The 20,801-nt window shown below is 49.2% G+C and overlaps 1 protein-coding gene across 1 annotated transcript in view; it reads right to left on the bottom strand.

Moving 5' to 3' along the window:
- The window catches only part of LOC143837218 (pleckstrin homology-like domain family B member 3), a 54,095-nt gene extending 41,122 nt beyond the window's left edge, over window positions 1-12,973 (bottom strand). The window contains 1 exon segment of the mRNA XM_077336811.1: window positions 12,799-12,973. The gene's annotated coding sequence lies outside the window, so the exon portion shown is untranslated.
- Window positions 12,974-20,801: the final 7,828 nt, after the last annotated feature.

Below are 20,801 nucleotides of genomic sequence, written 5' to 3'. Positions count from 1 at the left end.
GCAGTTAATGCCATAACATGGTCAAACCTGAAGGCCCACCTCAGTGTACCACTACCACGTTATGTAGGCAGAGGACGCATTTTGACCCACCATCAGAGACTTATGGAACTGGATGGTTTCCTGAATGTTCTGTGGGATTTGATGCCTCCTGGGAACTTATCAGATGAGCTGGTCAAGACCTGGCACAGCCAGATGCTTCCTGATACCCTCTCCACCCCATCCCAAGCAAGCTCCTTGGTACTCAAGAGACAACATGGGCTGAGACAGTTAAAGTGAGTGTGGAGGAAGACTCGCAACAAAGCTTTGAGAACATCCTGTTGGAGGGCCCTTCCAACTTTCCCCTGGAAACATTCATCAGATGTTTGGAAACAGTGATGGTTTGGTTCAAGCAGAAACGCCTGAAATTCAGCCCCTCCAAGACAGAGGTCCTGTGGCTAGGTGGGAAAGGACCGGGTGAGGAAGCACATTTGCCATACCTAGACATGGTGCAACCAACCTCTGCACAATCTGCTAGGAACTTGGGTGTAATCTTTGATGGCTGCAGAGGAGAGGACAAGCAGTAATGAGTTTAAACTACAAGTACAACGATATAGGCTAGATATCAGGAAAAAAAATTTCACAGTCAGAGTAGTTCAGCAGTGGAATAGGCAGGAAAATAGGCTGCCTAAGGAGGTGGTGAGCTCCCCCTCACTGTCAGTCTTCAAGCAAAAGTTGGATACACACTTTTATTGGATACTTTAGGATGCTTAGGGCTGATCCTGCGTTGAGCAGGAGGTTGGACTAGATGGCCTGTATGGCCCCTTCCAACTCTATGATTCTATGATTCTATGATGCCTCCCTTGCAATGGAGGCTCAGGTCACTAAGCTAGCGCACCTGGCATTTTCCCATCTTTGCCAAGCCTGCTCAAACGACTCAAAATGACAGAGGCAGGGAAATACCTGAATGCATGCATTTCCGCACTGTACAGTCCTGGATTAGACGCAGCCTTTACTGATGAAATCACTGACATCGGAAATTCACAAAACGTGCATTAAGTTAGACAGCAATTTGAGACTGCATCTGGACAGGCAAATTTTAATGCTGAAACGGACGGAAACGCCGGCCCTTTAAAAATGCAAATCTGAACGATACTGCTGGTGCAGAAATGGTCTGAGTGTTATTCACTGGTCACCCAGCTAGCCTCCACGGCACAAATGGGGATTCAAACTTGGGTCTCCCAACTATTAAACTGACGCTATAATCACGACACCATGCCGATTCTTTATCCTTTATTTTATTAGTTTTATTATACTGCCTCCCTTGCGGCTCAGAGCAGTTACTGAATACATGAAGCTGCCTTTTACTCCTTTATACTTATACTGCTTTATATCTGACGAAGTATGCTTGCACACAAAAGCTTATATCTTGAATAAAACTTGGTTGGTGCCTCTGGACTCAAGCTTTGTCCTGCCTTAAGGTGCCTCTGGACTCAAGCTTTGTCCTGCCTTAATACGATATTACATCATTGATCCATGAAGGTCATTGTGTACTCTAGCACCAGCTCACGGGGTCTTTCCGTCACCTTCTCCTTGACCTTTTTCGCCGGAGATCTCAAAACTGAACCTGGAACCATTCACATGTCAGACAGACACGGTACCTCTAAAGCCACAGGCCCTCCCCTTGTACTGATCCTTACAGTCATTCCTCTATGAAGGCCATAGTCCTCCCTTGTTTTGGTCCATCTTCCAGCAATTGGTACTCAAAGGAACACTGCCTTGGGATTTGGAGGCTCCACTGTTCCACCACAACTATTCCCTGTTCATTTTAAAAACAAAACAAATATATATATATAGAGAGAAGGAACTGGTTCTGTCCTTGGAACCTGGTCTCCTGGGCAGAGACGCCCTTTGAGCACAGAAAACAGCTCAGCAAATATTTTAAAAGAGCCACAAATTATACTAATAAAGGCTAAACAAATCCCTTTGGCTCCGGGTGTGGGCTCAAGCCAGCAGCTACAATGGCTTGGCTAGGATGGAAAAGCCACCCCGCCGTATGCAATACCTGCAGATGCCTGCTGCTTTGAATTTGACAGTGCAGCCCACACCCCGTGTCTACCTGTCTGCTTCTCTGGGCAGAGAGCACAAGAGGATAAGCATGAAAATGAGTAGGATTTTCCATGACAATACAAGCTAGTCGTCACATGAATAATGCATAATAAATAAATGTTTTATGTTTAGCCTGCCCTTCCGAAACACGCAGGGCTGGTCAACACAGTAAAATCAGCATGCAAGTGATTACCCCAGAGCGGCGGGTAATAAACCAAAGCATCATATCATCAATTGAAATGGTTACAATATACAAAATGACCCCCTCTAAAATTTCCAGACAGGGGAGTTCTCTAGCAGGGATGTAATCTTCTGACTTCTCCTCCTAGCTGTTTTGGTGGATGTTACTGTGGGCCACAATCTGGAGGAACAGGTCAGTTTGACGGGCCCTGTAGAACTGAGTAAGGTCTTGCAGGGCCCTGATCTCTCCTGGGAGCTTGTTGCACCAGGCTGGGACCACTGGCAAGTTTCTCCTCTCTCAGGCAAGGGACCTGAGCAGATGTTCATCCAAAGATTGCAAGACTTTGGGGGGATTATAAGGGGAAAGGCAGTCCTGCAGGTATGCTGGTCCCATTCCAGCACTCTGGGCTGGCTACCAGTTTGCCTTTCTTTACCAAAGGAAGCTTGCAGTGAGAGCCTGCAGAAACACAGTTGGGGCAGGCCTATGCTGCTCCATCACCTCCATCTGCCCCCCAATGCTAGAAACAGGCTCCACCCCTCCGCAGTTAAGTTAACATGAGAGTACTTACTTCACTGGACTCCAGTTGCTAGTACATGTGATGACCCTCGGTCAGCAAGGACTTGTATGGCCGGGGCCCCTCCCCTTCTCACCCCTCCATTGGCCATTGGGGGGGAGGCTGGTTGACATAACCATATATCAGTGGCTCTCAACCTTCCTAATGCTGCGACCCTTTAATACAGTTCCTCCTGTTGTGGTGACCCCCCAACCATAAAATGATGCACGTGTTCTTTCACAGATATGAAACCAAAACTCACCAATGGTGTGAAGATCCATGGTTCATGATTGTATATAAATTGGTTTTTTTTATTACGGGGTCTCTCAGTTCAGTTCTGCCTCTTGTCCCACCATGCCGATCTCGCTCTTTTCCGCTGCTCCAGACAGACGAACGCTCAATCTCGATCTACCCTACAAGGCTGTTGTGTAGATGGCGCCCCCCCCCCAGCCAAGCTGCTTGCCCTGCCCCAACCCCTGGGCAAGGGTCATTCGACCCCCCCAAAGGGATCCCAACCCCCAGATTGAGAACCACTGCCATATATGGTCACATCACCTGATTTTTTAAAATTAAAAATATATTTAAAAATAACTAAATTCCACCCAGTTGGTGGAATTTCCGGGGCTCTCACAAAACCCTGGTTGAAAAAGCCTGGTCTATTCAGATTGGCTTTGGCTCTCAAGTTGAGGTCTTTCCCATCACCTCTACCCCGTCCTTTTGGATGGAGATGCTGAGGTTTGAACCAGGGACCTTTTGCACGCCAAGCAGTTGCTCCGTCACAGAAATACATAGGGCTGCCATATACTGAATCAGACCACTGATCTATCAACTCTGACAGGCAGCAGCTAGCTCTCCAGGGACTCAGGCAGAGGTCTTTCCCATTACCTCCTACCTGATCCTTTCAATCCTGGAGCTCACCTGATCCTGGAGTTGCTCAGGATTGAACCTAGGACCTTCTGCAGGCCAAACAGGTGCTTCTACCACAGAGCCACAGCATTTCCCTAACAAAGGATCACGTGAAGCTGCCTTACACTGAATCAGATCACTGATTTAACATAGTATTGCTTACTCTGGCTGGCAGCTGCTCTCCAAGGTGTCAGGCAGAAATCTTTCACATCACCTCCTACCTGTTCCTTTTATCGGGAGTTGCCAGGTATTTCTGCCTGCTAAGCAGATTCTCTACCACTGAGATATGGCTGCTCTCTCTCTCTCTCTCTCTCTCTCTCCTACCTGAGGTGAAAAAACAGGCCAAAGACCAGGTGTTAACATGCTGCAGGAAGCAGGGCGAGAGTTACCACCAAGGTGTAATCACCGTGGCAGTGAAAATTAAGGACAGCCCTCACCCCTGGACCAGCCATTTCCATTTCAGCCCCTGAGGTAAAAAGGCCAAGCACCACTTTCCAAGCCACCTCAAGCAACATGGGGCGTGGCCAGTCAGCCACAGTACTGTTCAAGGTTGTGTGTGAATTGGCTCTTGGCCTTTTAAAAAATAAATTCAGTTCCTGAAAGCTCGGCCCAAGAACAAAATGTGTCCTTACGCTTCATTGTGAGTTGACAGCAGCTGGCTCCCAAAATGCTCCAGATGTGGCCTCCATTCACCTAGCTAGGATGGGCTGTGCAATTCATCCTAAACCACCCCTACTCCCCAGTCTGAGACAATATAGTGGCTGAGGAGGAACCAACACTGCATCTGTGCTGGTGGTGAAATGAAGCAGTGTCCTTCCATGAGGAGTGTCTCTTGGACCACATCCACGCAATGCAGGATACTGTGTTGTAACAATAGTTTGAACCTGGTTTTCTTTTCCAGGACAAGGCGGCCCAGTTTCAAATGACTCCTACAGCGCAATGACAGTGCAACATCTAGTAATGTGCAGATGCGGCCTTTTGATATACCTCAGGTCAAACCAGATCTGCCCGCTTCCTGCTGTGCCACCCTTCACTTCACGGTTCCAGTTTCTGCTGCCTCGTCTTGCTTCATAAAGAGGCCAGAATTTGGCAAGCGAAACTAGCAGGCCCCATGAGGGAGTGTGGCACCAGTGTGGTATATAGCGACCGTTTGATCGGCCCTCTCCCTATTGAGGCTCAAGAGACATGTTGGAATATAAATACTAAAACTAAATAGCCATATCATCAACATATATACAGATAATAAAACTGGATCCACAAATATACACATTGGCTTGGATCCCAGCGAAATCCTCTCATTGAATGCAGTTTTCCTGCCTGCCCTTCCTGAAAATAAGCCCCCAAAATCTGCCACTGGGGGACACTGGCCCCTGGGGAAAAGCATGATGGGAAAGTTGGAGGACCAAGAGGGGCAAATCGACAAAAATCATCTCCTTTTTTACGCCTTGATCTAGGAGCAACCACTGAAGATATATCAACCAAACTGCACTAGGCACTAGATCAGGGGTGGCAAATTGTGGCTCTCCAGATGGTCATGGACTACAGTTTCCATGAGTCCCTGCCAATTGGCCATGCTGGCAGGGGCTCATGGGAATTGTAGTCCATAAACACCTGGAGAGCCACAGTTTAGCCACCACTGCTACTAGGCTAGATTTCCAAAGCAGAAATTTTCTTCTCTGCAGTCTGGATCCCTGAAGTCTGGAGTTTTCCAGGCCCCCACTTGGAGGCGAAGATGAATGAAAGGGAACCACAGCGATAAGCCATAAATCAGAATACCAATACTAAATTGCTATCATGGCATGGGGGGAAAACACCCCTTAAACCATGGGTAGTCAACCTGTGGTCCTCCAGATGTCCATGGACTACAATTCCCAGGAGCCCCTGCCAGCTGACAAAAGAGAATACGAAGACATAAGTATTACAAAAAACTTGCAGGAACCCTTTCAGATCTCTGAATCTTGCCATCTTGCAGCCTTGAAGGCAGAAACCTTCTTAATCTCAAAATTGTCAATAAGTCACAGTCTTCATTCAGTCTCCCGTGAGGTGTTGATGGAGAATATTTGAAACAAGCGAATTAAACCAGGGAGGTCCATTATCACACCTTTAGCATCTTATAAATTCAAGATCGTTATAGCGATCGTTATAGCGCTACATTTCTGCCTTCAAGTTCAAGACGGCGAGATCCAGAGATTGGAAAGAGAAACTGAGAAAAGTCATATTGACCGAAACGATCGTACTGATGTTGATGATTTGTTGTGAACATTTACAGCGATACATTGAAGGGAAAGACTTTGGACAACTACTCTTGCGGAAATGAAAACCGAGTCCTAAAGCACCTTTAAGACCAACAAATATTTATTCAAGGCATGAGCTTTCGAGTTCAAGCACTCTTCCTCAGACTGAACAGCCATCATAACTGTGTAAATATAAGGGAAAAGCAAATTATGGCAAATTAGTAAATTAGTGTCGTAACCAACAACAACACGGCTTACCCACTTGAATCTTGTAGAAATGGTTTGTTATACTTTTAGGCATTATTTGCACAGGCATTTCATAGAATCATAGAATCATAGAGTTGGAAGGGACCTCATGGGTCATTAGTCCAACCCCCTGCACTATACAGTAGCGATCCCCAACCTGTGGGCCGCGGACCACATGTGGTCCTTCGACTAATTGGAGGTGGGCCCCGAAGGACACCTTCTCCCCCCCCCTGGCCCTTCACTTCATCCCCCCCCCAGCCCTTTACAACACACTTCATTGTTGTGGCATGTCTGTATCTTATTTTGAAGGTGAGTGGTCCCTGGCATTGAGTGGTCCCTGGTGATAAAAAGGTTGGGGACCACTGCTATACAGGACACTCACAACCCTATCGCTGCTCCATTGTAACCTGCCACCCCCTTGAGCCTTCACAGAATCAGCATTTCTTGTGTAGCAGAGCGGTTTGCCTGGATATTGTGATGCAAGTTTTTTGTAAAACTTATGTCTTCATATTTTCTCTTTTCACTTTTGTCAGTACACTCTTTGGGACACTTGTTCGATAAATATTGTTTAATGGTTGTTCCGCCACCCCCAAATTCCATGGAATAGCTATACAGCAATTTATTATTATTTGCTATTGCTATTCCCACTTGGAGGCTGGCATCCCTAGTCACTGCCAAGAGCTCTCCCCTGCAGATATCTCCTTGAGCAGAGGCACCACGGAGCCACCTAGATCACTCATTCTCCGAAACCATGAAATGATCCAGCATTTTATCAGTCCACCCCACCCCCACAACAAGACTGAGCTATAGCCAAGGTTTTTGTTGTTGTTGTTGTTGTTAGGTGCGAAGTCATGTCCGACCCATCGCGACCCCATGGACAATGATCCCACAGGCCTTCCTGTCCTCTGCCATTCCCTGGAGTCCATTTAAGTTTGCACCGACTGCTTCAGTGACTCCATCCAGCCACCTCATTCTCTGTCGTCCCCTTCTTCTTTTGCCCTTGATCGCTCCCAGCATTAGGCACTTCTCCAGGGAGTCCTTCCTTCTCATGAGGTGGCCAAAGTATTTGAGTTTCATCTTCAGGATCTGGCCTTCTAAGGAGCTGTCAGGGCTGATCTCCTCTGGGACTGACCGGTTTGTTCGCCTTGCAGTCCAAGGGACTGGCAAGAGTCTTCTCCAGCACCAGAGTTCAAAAGCCTCAATTCTTTGACGCTCGGCCTTCCTTATAGTCCAACTTTCGCAGCCATACATTGCGACTGGGAAGACCATAGCCTTGACTAAACGCACTTTTGTTGGCAGGGTGATGTTTCTGCTTTTAAGGATGCTGTCTAGATTTGCCATAGCTTTCCTCCCCAGGAGCAAGCGTCTTTTAATTTCTTTGCTGCAGTCCCCATCTGCAGTGATCTTGGAGCCCAGGAAAATAGAATCTGTCACTATAGCCAAGGTACCTTGTGCATATTTCTTAAAGGAAACACACCTGGAAACTACCACCTCTAAAGGTTAGCTCAAATCCATCCTCATAAACAAACACGATTCCTATGTGGGGTATGCCAGAATACAAGCAAACAGTTTAGTCTCAGAGCCTATTTGCTGAGTTCATTTTCACCCCACCATTCTCCCCAATGAGGATTCAAAGAGGCTAATCTCATTCCTATCTCCTCCATTTGACCCTCACAACAACCCTGCGAGAAAGACCAGGCTGAGTGACTGGCCCAAGGTCACCCAGGAAGGCTTTGTGGCACATGTAGAGACTCGAACCAAAGTCTCCTCAGTTCTAGTCCAACTCTCGTCCCTGCTACGCCACTGCGGCTGTCCTTCCAGTCAGCCTAGAACGGCATAAGAGCTGGATTCAAATCCTCACGCTCCATGAAATTTACTGGGCAGCACTAAATTGGTTGCCGCCGATCCCGATGGAGCCAACAGGATTGTGCTTACCCCTGCTCCATGGAGCAAGGGCAGGATGGGAAGGAAAGTCAAGGGAATAAAACGTAAATAACTTCTGAACATTCCCAGGCCTGACCTGAGCCACAGTGCCTCTCATTTACTGGCCGCTCCAGAGATGCAGACCTGCCATGAGTTCTTCAGCGCCGGCTAATCTAACGCAATGACGTCAAGTTGGCCTCAAGTGTCCGAAAGGACGGAGTCCGTTTCAGCAACCTGCATGTTTATCCCTCGCTATCACCCCCTGGCTGGTTTCTCTCCACTTGAGAGCCTCGCTGTGTTCTTTTTTTTTTCACAAAGGACACCAATAACAGCCAAGGTCAAAGTTTTCCGTAAGAGCCACGTTAACGTGCCGACTGAGAAAAGCCAGATCTGTGGCGATAGCATGCCGGCGTGCAGTTAAGCCACAGCATATACATTGAGGGTGGGAGGTGGGTGGGGGGAATTCACACCTGTCCCTGCAAACAGCTCCCAGGGGCTCACCTTTCAGAAGGTGGGAGAGCTTTTTAATTTAACCTCTTCCCAAACGCATGGACGCACTGCGATTACGGTGCGCCCAACGAAAATCAGCCTGCGTCTGCTCTTCTGTCAGCACCTCGCCCTGACGTAGGCGTGGCCGCATTATTCAGTCTTGTTTTTCCGGCAGGAGGGAGTCACCACAAAGAGAAAATGAAGGCAGGACACGGAAGACTCTGCCGTGAGAGAGGCGGAACCAGAAATCCTGAATTACACGAAACTGCCAAATATTGACTCAGACCATCAAGGTCGGTATCGTCAACTGCCTGGTCCTCTCAAAGAGAGATGTCGGGGATTGAACCTGTGACCTTCTGCGTGACGTTGTACCGTGAGCCAGGGTCCATGTCCAACTTCCAAGGGTCTGTTCATGGTAAGGCACCAGGGGTGGTCTGCTCATTGTAAGCCACCAGGGGTGGCCAAATTGTGGCTCTCCAGACGTCCATGGACTACAATTCCCATGAGCCCCTGCTGGCAGGGGCTCATGGGAATTGTAGTCCATGGACGTCTGGAGAACCACAATTTGGCCCCACCTGCACTAGACTCTCCTTTATTTCCATGATAGAACTGAGATTCATGCCAGACATGGTCAGTCACTGGCACAGAGCTCTGTCATGGTACCGATCCACAGGCACAAATCAACACAAAGGTAAAGTTTCTCTTTACAGAAGCCCAGCCGAAAGATCCCTCTTCCCACAGAAGAAGAAGAGCTGGGGGTTTTACACCCTGCTTTTCTCTCCCCGAAGAAGCCCCAAGGCAGCTTACAAACACCTGCCCCTTTCCTCTCCACAAAACAGATCCCCAGTGAGGTCGGTGAGGCTGAGAGAGCTCTAAGAGAACTGCTCTGCAAGAACAGCTCTAAGAGTCTGGCCCAGGGTCACCCCACTGGCTGCGGGGTACAAGGAATCCAACCCAGTTCTCCAGAGAGCCTGTCACTCTTCACCACTACACCACACTGGCTCTCGGTTTGAGAGGAGATTAAATGGGGATCAAAAGTTTTGGAAATGCTGGTGTTTGGGGATACCTTTTCTTCTTCGCCAGCCATTTTTTTATCTGTCCTGGCCCGGCCTCAGTTCTCGGGGGTGACACAGAAAAGAAAGCACTGACAACATACCTCCTGTTGTTCATTTAAACTGGGTTATCCATATTTATCAGGGCCGGACTGGGCATTTTGTCCATCAAGCCCAGCAACCACACATTTCTATGTCAACTTTTCTTCTCAAGAGCTCCGAGTGGCATATGTGGTTCTTTATTTCCTCACATTTACATTCCAAACAAGGCTCAGAGAATCACCGATCCAAGCTCTCCCAGCGAACATCACAGCAAAGCGGGGATCTGAGCCTGGGTCTCCCTCTCCGACCACCATGCCCCCGTGGCTCAGCCGCCAGACACGAGCCACGTGGGAAGAGGGCCACCGTTCAGTTACTGCCTCTGTTGCACGGGCCGATTGCCTCGAACCCGGCTAGGACGACTGGTACAGCCTGATCACATGGCCACAGGAATTGGCCTTGATCAGAGAGCTTCACAGGCACAGACCAACAGACCCCTGCCCCTAGGAGGTTACACGCAGCAGTCCCTGTATCTCTGGCCAAGGCACGGAATCTACACTCTGACTCGAAGGGTCGGCGTCCTAGATAAGGACACCCAGAGCCCCAGTGCCTTTGCACAAACAAGGAAAGAAGGAGATGTGCATTTCGGCGATGGTCAAACCGGTGTCGATAACATCAGCACAGTTATTACGAAATATTTGTTTGTCTTTTGTCACTATTTTTACTCCCTGCACTTCCAGGCAAAGGCCGCTCAAGGCTGGGCACGGCCGGAAAAAAGCAGCCGTGTTCATAACCTTTCATTTTTTAAAAAAGAATATTTCAAATAATAAAACCGATGGGAGCCTATGTGCTCGTGACCTGGTTCCGCGCTGGAAATGGCAGCTTGAATTACCCGAGTCGGCTATTGTGTCACAAAGCGGCAACATGCTCTCATTTTCAGTGCCACACAGCAAGCTGCTCCGGACAGTGCAGAAGCTGCAGCCAGTTCAAAACTTGGCAACCTTAGAGGGGAAAGCCTTCATCTTGTACCCTAACACAGGGGTAGTCAACCTGTGGTCCTCCAGATGTCCATGGACTACAATTCCCATGAGCCCCTGCCAGCATTCGCTGGCAGGGGCTCATGGGAATTGTAGTCCATGGACATCTGGAGGACCACAGGTCGACTAACCCTGCCCTAACAAACCTGCTGAAGCCATTAAAAAAATTTAAAGATCTGGCTTGTTTTCTAAAATGGACCGGTTCCCCTAACAAAGCACGTTACACAAACAAGGTGCCACAACAGGGAAGGCCCTGCGGCCAACGAGGAGCTAGGCTAGATGCCCATAAAGAAACCTTACAAGTCCAGCACTATATATTTTTGAGGTTTTTGGTCACTTAACAACAAAGGCAGCCTTTAAACCTTTCTAGGCCTTTCGCCCATGCCCCTATGACAGGGGTAGTCAAACTGCGGCCCTCCAGATGTCCATGGACTACAATTCCCAGGAGCCCCTGCCAGCATTGGCAGAGGCTCCTGGGAATTGTAGTCCATGGACATCTGGAGGGCCGCAGTTTGACTACCCTTGCCCTATGAACTCTGAAACAGCAGCTCAAGAATTCTCCCCTATCAGGAGGAGCAAAACTCACTAATCCGCCAAACAATCGAATCCAGCCATCCCCCTGAGCTGACCCGAGGAGTTCTCCTCCCACAAAGCTGAATTGCCGTTCTTGGATCTAACCCAACGCTTTTTAAGGGATTGATTAAAGCACTCACTGGGTTAATGAAATGGCTTTTAATCAATGGCGATTAAATCTGCATATGTTTGCCCTTTAATAAAAAGCATTCTTTCTGGCTTTGAAGGCAGTATTCGGAGAAGGAGCCCTCTCAAAAAGGACGGGGAGGGATATCTTTCCTTGGACGGCACCTACCGAGCCGTAAGTATCTCTGTTCAAAACAATCCAACTTAAAATAATTAAAGTGGCCCATTGTTTGATTATCAGCCGGAAAGCTTTGGACTCAGCGCTGCTTTTGTTTCTCCCTCTCTCCCCCCCTCTCCCCCAAATAGGGTTTCCGTCTTGCCAGCGGAGTCCCGGGTTCAAATCCCGGCTGAGATGGAAAGCTGTCTGGGTGGGTGGGTGCTCCTTGGGTAAACAGCTCTCTGTTTCTGGGCTTAGTTAACCTCAACCGCCTTTTGTAGGGATAAGAGAAGGATTAGTTTTAATCCCTCTTCAGGAGACAGCGAGAAAGAGACCTCGATGGATGGTTCATATCCACTCTGGGGAGCATCTACCAAGGGAAGGGGGTGGATTTCTGGGCTATGCCAAAACAGCCAAGCCGGGTGGGCTCCTCCGCTGCCCTCCCTCGGTTTCCCGCAGCCCAGTGTGGCCAGAGAGAGAACTGCTGCGCCAGAGCCCTGGCCTGGGTTCGAAACTAGCCACGCTTCCTCGTCAGCATCCTCCGAACCCGGGCTATGCAGCCCTTCGCCCAAACCGATCCGGTTCCCCCGAACATCCACGGAGAAGGGAGCCTCCCCCCCCCCACCTCCGGAATGGGTCCAAATTCGGGAGCAGCGCTTTGGGGGTAGGCGACTCTGGCTTCCATCAATCACCCCCCCCCCAAAAAAAACAACTCTTTTCCAACAGCTGGACCCTCCGAGTGGTAGAGCTCCCTGTTTCTCAGGCCCCCTTCTCACCTGTACGCGCACCCCTCCCATCTGCCGTCTAGGGGCTTTCCCCCGTCCCGCACCCGAAGTCGTCCCACCCCCACCCCCCATCCCCATCACTTTGACGCGCCGATCTTTGGGGGCTTCGACTCCTGGTATGACCATCCCCGAAGCAGACCCCCAATGACTTGAAGGGGGGGGTGGAAGAAAGCTCCCGTCAATCCCAGGGTGAGTTTTTTTTTGGGGGGGGGGGAGGGTGCAAGCTCACTCTCCTATGAGAACTTGGGGAGTGGGCATCCTGCCTTTGTTTCCTTCTCTCCCCCCCCCCCCCAAATCCCGGCTTCCGCCCCCCTCCCCATGCCGCCTTGTCGCCTTCGTCGGTTCGAGACTGCCCAAGCGCACCGGCGCCCGCGGGCGACCAGGACCAGCGGGATGGACAGCTGCCACTCACCCGGCTGGACGAGGGTGCGGGGGGGGGGGGCGCAGATCAGCCCCGGTCGCCCCCAGCGCCGCTGCCTCCCTGCCCGCTTGGCCGCCCGGGCACTGCCGCCACGAGCGCTTTCCGCTGCCGGAGTCGCCCTCGCCCTCGCCCGCCTCGCCGGCGTGCAAACAAGTTTTACAACCCAGCTTGCCTTGGAAAAAAACAAGAAACCCGTGACATCAGAGCCCAGCGAGGGGGAGGGGGGGAGCATCAAAGCCAGCCCTGGGCAGCGGGGAGCCCGCAGCTCCGCCCCCGCTCTGGACGACAGGCAGACGTTCGGCAGGTGCAGCTTCCGGCCGACAAACGCTCCAGCTCTCTGCTAGTTCATAAGATTTCTCAAGACACACACATACACACACACACTCCTCTGCATGCAGCCTGGTGGGTGATCTTGGTCTGGCCACTTCTCCCAGAGCTCTCTCAGCCTCATCCACCTCACAGGGTGCCTGTTGTGGGGAGGGGGGAAGGAAAGGTGTTTGTAAGCCACTTTGAGACACCTGAGGCCTGCTGGGAGACCTCGGGCAAGTCACAGTTCTCCCAGAGCTCTCTCAGCCCCACCTACCTCACAGAGCGCCTGTTGTGGGGAGAGGAAAGGAAAGATGTTTGTAAGCGACTTTGAGGCCTGCTGGGAGACCTTGGTCAAGTCACAGTTCTCCCAGAGCTCTCTCAGCCTTACCTACTTCTCAGGATGTCTTTTGGGGAGTAGATAGGTGATTTTAAGCCACTTTGAGACTCCCTTGGGTAGTAAAAAGCAGGGTCCAAAACAACAGCTCTTTTAGAATCATAGAATAATTGACTTGGAAGGGACCTCCTGGGTCATCTAGTCCAACCCCCTGCACTATGCAGGACACTCACATACCTATTGCTCATCTACTGTAACCTGCCACCTCATCCTTCTTCCCATCCTGCTCAAGGATCAGTGTCTGAGGGGTGAGATGCAGAAGGGGCCTTTGCATATAGCAGCCTGACTTTGGCCTAGGGCAGTGAGGCTACAGTCACCCTGTTTGTGCTTAGATGCTTTCTTGTTCATCGCAAGATGTATTTAGAGGCAGTGGTTTCCCCTCAGGGGTGGGCAGCAGACCTCTTGGCCATATCGGGGCTTTCCAAACAGCTTGGCTCATGGAATCCAGCAGGTTTGGGGAGAAGCGAAGATTGCCATTGGGGAGCTTAGATGTGATGCCACATGGAGTCCACCCTCCAAAGTGTCCATCTCCTCGGGCGAAACTCTTTTCTACAGTCTGGAGACCAGTTGTAATTCTAGGAGAACTCCAGGCCTCACCTGGAGGTTGACATCTCTCTGGCTGTGCATCAAACTCCAGATGAAAGCCAGTCGTCCCCCAGAAAAAAAATAGTCAGCTCTGTTTTCCTACCCTGATGAACGTTGTCCCAAGAATAATTTATACAATTTAATTTCCCTTCCAAAAAATGGAGCATAGAGTCCAGCAAGGAGCTGTGACTCAAGGCAGAACCTCTGCTTGGCATCCAGGCAGTCCCAGGTTCGATCCCTGGCATCTCCAATTAAAAGGATCAGGTAGGAAGTAGAATAATGGAATCATGGGATCTCAAGGGTCATCTAGTCCAACCCTCTTCACAGTGCAGGAACTCACAACTACCTGCCCACCCGCAGCAACCCCAAGTTCCATGCCCAAGTGATCCCCCACACCACCACCACCAAAAACCTCCAGAATCCAGTGTGGCCTGGAGGAAAATCACCTACCATCCCACAGTGGTGATCAGCAATTCCCTGGGCAGATATGAAAGACCTCAGTCTGAGACCCTGGAGAACCACTGACTAACCACTGCTTCATGTGTACATGCGCCTTCCATCCTTGGCACTTGCCTGATATACTGGCCCAGCCAGCCTTAATTGTGAGCTTTCCTGCTCCCCTCCCTGGTAATGGAGGGGCAGGGATGTCAGCCACGGGTAGGAGAGAGAAAATGAATGCTCCTTTTCATCCCCTCCTTCTTTAATTAAAATACCCCTCCCCTACCCACCAAGGAATGCCTGTTGCCATATTTGAAAGAGGCCGTTCCAAGGGACGGAACAATCCCAATTTTCCTCCAGTTAGCAGCTACAAGACTCAGACCAAAAGTTAGATCAGCCTTTCTCGACTTCTTTACCATTGAGAAATCCCTGAAACATTCTTCAGGCTTAGAGAAACCCTGGTTGAGATAGCCTGAGCTAACTCAGCCAGGGTTTGCAATAGAAGGACTAGTCTGCAATAGTAGAACTGGACTTTAGCCCAGGGGTGCAGATTGTCAAGGGATAAGCTTTCCGGAGTCAAAGCTACCTTTGCCAGATGGCAAAGTTACACACATTTATTATATTATATAATAATAATAATAAAATATGTAGCCAAGTTGGTACAACGGTTATGCAGACAGCTAGGGCAGTCCCCCTAAATACTAATATCTGAGGGCCATTTCGCACGGCTTCAAAATAGCACAATGGTTGCTAATTGGAAACGCTACTAATTTGCCATAACCCACGACGTCGTAGACAATCTGCAACAATCCTGAAACCGACCCGCAAAAAGCGCTTCGTTGTGGCGCTTTCAGGGGAATCCAGAAAAGTGGATTCACCCTCCGGATAGCGATACACTCCTGCAACCAATCTGCAACAGTAGCGCTAAAGACCTGTGCGTTACCATTGTTGCTGGTTCTTCAAAGTCCCTCCCCCTGGCTCTCTCCTCCAAACTTCCGGCGAAGCGATCGCCATTTTTTTTTCTCCGAGCTAGCGGGGATAAACGCACCGGCGAGCCTCTTTCTGTTTAGAGGCTTCCCTGGCTTCAGTCCTTCACCTTTAGTCACTAAGCACAAACCACTTAAAAGCCCGTTTGCTGAAATAAAGTCCCTTTATTTTTTACACATAAATTCAGCCGAAAATCGGGCCCGTGAGAAGGGGGGGGGGAATTATTTTTTATCACTCGAGGCAGCGTGCAAACGATCATACAATCAAACGACAGCTCACATTAGGCAGCTGGATGGGTCTCTCCGTAGCAACGAATCTACCTAGATTCGTTGCTATGGGTCGTTTTTTTTTTTAAAAAACCTTTCTTAAAGGGAAAGGGGCTGTTTGGGAGCATGCTAACGGCTGCCCATTGGCTGCTTGACGGCCAGGGGCGGGACGAGCTTGGCAATAGCGCTTCCTTTCTAGCGATTTCTGCCGAGACCGGAAGCCTGTGGGAAACGCTAAAAAACGCAACTGATTCCACTACAAAGGCAGGTATGCATAACGACGAATTCCACTATTTTAAATGCCGATTTTTCATTCCGCAAACAATTTGCAACAAAGATCCCCGTGCGAAAAGGCCCTGAGTTTCCAATCCATTCAGTCGCAGATGGAGAGAGTACAAAAAGCTCCATCACATCTCCGGGGAAAGCACGATGCTCACATTTCTGTGACAGATGGAAAATAGTTTTGGCGGGCTGGACCACAGTCACTTTGGGGGCCTGGCCTTTGGCCTCATTTCAACAACAGGTCTGCACAGCTGCCCAAGATAACAGGTAGTATCTGGTTCCGGTTCAAGGTTTTGACTTTTAAGGCCCTTTGCAGTCTGGACCCCCATATCTGAGGGATAGTCTGTCGCCCTATGCCTTGTGTTCTGCAAGTACTAACTTGTTGGTTGTTCCCAGCCCTTGAGAAGCTTGCCTGGCCTCAACCAGGGCCAGGGCCTTTTTGGTCCTGGCCCCCACCAGGTGGAATGAGCTCCTGGGAGAGCTGCAGCCCCTGCGGGAGCTTTCTGTGTTCCACAGGGCCTGCAAAACAGAGCTCTTCCACCAGGTTTATGGTTGAGGCCGCAGTCCATAAAAGCAACCTCTTGAATACAGGAGGAGCCAGCATCGGAGTCGGTTGGAGAGTCAGATTAGGATCTGGGAGATCCAGGTTCGATTTCCCGCTCCTTCCATGAAGCCTGCTGGGTGGCCTCCTTTCTCAATCTGACCTACCGCACTGGGTTATTATAGAATTCAACGGGATAAGAGAAGAATGAGGCAAGCCCCTTTGGGTTCCCTTTGGGGAGAAAAACTGGGTACAGATGGAGTCATAAGTTACTGGTCCTGGAGAAGGCTCCTGCGGATTCCACGGACAGCAAAACTCACAAACAAGGAAATCCTATGGCTCAGAAAGCCCGATATATCATTAGTAGGCAAAATCACAGAACTCCGGCTCGCTGACTTTGGCCATACCATACGATCTGGCTTGTTGGAGAGAGAGCAGTGGTGCCAGGACTGGTCAGTGGTGAAAAGAAACCAGGCTGACAAAGAATGCAATGGTTAGATATGACCAGAAGGGACCCTGACCAGAGTATTATCCAACTAAAAGAAGCGGTGAGAGATCGAAAGACACGGAGACAGCTGAGACATGGGATCGCCAAGAATCAGACACGACTGAATGGTTAACATCATCATCAATAACGAATAAGTAAATCAGGCCCAAGAGTTTTGTGAATATTCTGATGGGGTATTTCTTCTTTCTGGTCTGCTGGCTTCTGGTTTCTGATTTGCCTTCTGAGCAAGGCTCTGCCTCCTGCAGCAGTGTGGCAAATGTGTTGAGCTAAGTCTTGCAAGACCCAGGTTCAAATCCTTACTCGTTCAGTGACCTCATCCAATCCCCACCACTCTCTTTCGACCTAGCCTACCTCGCAGGGGTGTTGTGAAGGTGAAATGGAAAACGTCTACCACCCTGAGTGACTCCAAAGCTGCTGGGGCAGGGGGTGGGGGGTGGAGAAGGGATGTGTGCAAAACAAACCTATGCATTCCAGACCTCCCTGATATTTCTTCCATATTTGGGGCAGCCTTCCCTCCCAAACACAGTGGCTTCCACAGTGACGGCCGTTTTCTAAGCCCAGTAACGATCCCTGGAGAAAGCATCAATCAGAAAATGCCAATGTCCCAGTTTTTAAAAACAAGGGATCTGCACAGTCTTGCAAGAAAAAACAATTTTGCAGTTTAAAGCTCATCCGTGGTCTCAAGATCCCCTGCTCATGAGAAATAGCATGTTGCCAAGTTTCTCCCAAACATGTTAATTTCTTCCGTGGAGGGAAGGTTTTGCATCTTCATAAGGTTTTGCATAAGGAGGGCGGGAGCTGGAGAGGGAGGGCCAATCAGGCCCTATTCCATCTCGGACAGCCAGGACACTCTCCACCCCCAAGGCTGCTTCACAAATATTAAGAGGAACAATGGATATTAACCACTTGTTGTTAATATTTTTGTTCTTAAAGCCTTATGGGTTGTTATGTGAGGGGGGTGTTTTTATGGGATGTTTTTATGGATGTAATATTTTGCGAGCCACTGTGAGCCAGCTGTGCTGGGAGTGGCAGGATAAAAGTATCATTAATAAAATAAATAATTCCTTGATATCAAGCCAGTACCGTTCTATATATAGCTTAAACTGTAGTTCTATGATCCTCTGCTGCCAACAAGACTGGCACTTGGAGGAAAGTAGGGAATGGTTCCTGTTGGCAGCAGGAACCATTCCCTGCTTTCCTCCAAGTGCCAATCTTGAAGAAAGCGATCATGTTTCAACCTCCTCTTCTCCAGGCTGAACATTTCCAGGTCCCTCAGCCTTTCCTCCTAGGGCTTGGTTCCTAGGCCCCGGATCACCCTTGTCGCTCTTCTCTGAACCCTTCTCAATTTTATGCACATCCTTTTTGAAGTGAGGCCTCCAGAACTGCATACAGGACTCCAGGTGGGGGCTGACCAGTGCAGTATAACAGCAGGACTAAGACATCTTGTGATTTTGATGCGATTCCTCTGTTGATACAGCCCAAGACTGCATCTGCATCCTTTACCACCGCATCAATGCTGTCTGCTCATATTTAGCTTACAGTCCACAAGGACCCCAAGATCTTATTCACGCACACTGCTACCCAGATCTTCCATCCAGTATGCATGCTTCTCATTTTTGTGACCCCGATGTAGAACTCTGCACTTCACCTTATTGAATTGCATCTTGTTCTTATTTGCCCACTTTTCCAGTGTGTTCAGATCTCATTGAACTCTTTCTCTGTATTCTGGGTTGTTTGCTACTTCTCCTAATTTAGTGTCATCCTGCAAATGTAAAGAAGAGTCCCTCTACCCCCCTCCTCCAGGCCATTGATAAAAATGTTGAAAAATACCAGACCCAGTACCGAAGCCTCTGGCACCCCACTGCTCACCTCCCTCCAATCTGATGAAACACCATTGGCAACTACTCTTAGGGTGCAGTTTTCTAACCAGTTCCCTATCCACCTAACCATCCCAAAATCCAGTCTGCAGTCCTCCAGTTTACCCATCACAACATCAAGGGGAACCTTGTCAAAAGCTTTACAGAAATCCAGGTAAACAACACCAACTGTGTTTCTATGATTTAGTAATCCCGTTGTCACTCGATCAAAGAAGGAAACCAGGTTGGTCCGGCAGGACCTGTTGGAGTCAAATCTGAGCTGGCTTCCCTGGAATCAACAAATTGTCCTTCAGATGTTTGCAGAGCACCCGCTTTAATATCTGCTCTACTATCTTCCCTGCAATTGAGGTCAAACTCACTGGCCTGCAGTTTCATGGGTCATCTCTTCTTCTTCTTCTTCTTCTTCTTCTGGCACCTCTCCAGTCCTCAAAGAGGTCCTAAAGATGATGGACAAGGGTTCTGCAAGCTCTCCAGAAAGTTCTTTGAGCACTCTCGGGTGCACACCATCTGGCCCAGGGGATTTGAACTCATCCAGTGCAGCCAGGTGTCTCTTGACAACCTTCCTGTCCCTGTCAACTTGCAGTCCATATACTAGACTTTGCCTACTACCACGAGTACCCAAATTCTTCCAGGGAGGAAAGGCAAAATAAGTACTGAACCTTTCTGCATTCTCTCTGATTTCTGTCAGAGTTTCTTCATCTTCACCCAACAGCGGGCCTATTGCCTCATTTACCTTATGTTTGTTTCTTACCTATCTGAAGAAGCTTTTCTTGTTAAAGTGGGCTTCCCTGGCCAGTCTCAGCTTTGGCCTCTGTTATGGTGCCTAGCAACCTGCAGGTACTCTTCTTCAAAAGTCTGTCCTTCCCTCCATTTTGTGAAAATTTCTTTTTCTTCCTTAGCTCCTCCTGAAGTTCTCTGTTCATCCAAATAGGCTACCATATTTCTGTCAGTCGTGGCTTGAGCACAGAATAGCTCTTGTTTAAGGAGAGCCCACCCATCACTTGCTCCTTTCTCTTTCCACATTCTTGTCCATGGGATGACTCTCATCATAGAATCACAGAGTTGGGAGGTACCTCCAAGGTGATCTAGTCCACCCCCCTGCAGAATGTAGGGAATTCACAACTACCTGTCAACCCACAGTGACCCCAATTCCATCTCCAGATGATGCCCTCTTCCCCAAGAAAACCCAGAATCCCTGGTCAGTCTGCTCTGGAGGAAATTCGTCTTCTCACCCCAAAGTGGCAACCAGAATTTCCCTGGGCATGCAAGAAGGGCCAAGCTCAGACACAATCCCTTATGCCCACCCATGTCTCTGAGTTTATTGAAGTCCATCCCACGAAAGTCTAACCTGCATGTCTGGCCACGAACTTCCTTTGAGACACCCCCAATATGGCCTTCACTGTCCAAAGATGAAAGTGTCTTCAGTCCTCCATTTTATTTCTGGTTCACTATAAGCAAGACAGTAGAGCCTACCCAGAAAGCCTACCCACGAACTTCCTTTGAGACACCCCCAGTATGGCCTTCACTATCCAAAGATGAAAGTGTCTTCAGTCCTCCATTTTATTTCTGGTTCACTATAAGCAAGACAGTAGAGCTTACCCAGAAAGCTTTGCATGTCAGAAACAAGCCAAAGGCTGGCTCTTTGTGAAGCCTGTCTCCTGTTAGTGATTTCGTGGCTATCACAGGAGTGATGCAATTAATTTGCAGTATGATCTCTCCCCCACCCTAGCACAAAAGGAGTAAGACAACACTTGGCCAGTGGCTGATCATCTCAAGGACCCTGTATTGTTTTATCTTAATGTCTCTT

The sequence above is a fragment of the Paroedura picta genome, chromosome 5 (genome assembly GCF_049243985.1).
Source record: "Paroedura picta isolate Pp20150507F chromosome 5, Ppicta_v3.0, whole genome shotgun sequence".
NCBI classification, from domain to species: domain Eukaryota; kingdom Metazoa; phylum Chordata; class Lepidosauria; order Squamata; family Gekkonidae; genus Paroedura; species Paroedura picta.
This window is presented reverse-complemented; position numbering and strand designations above follow the sequence as displayed.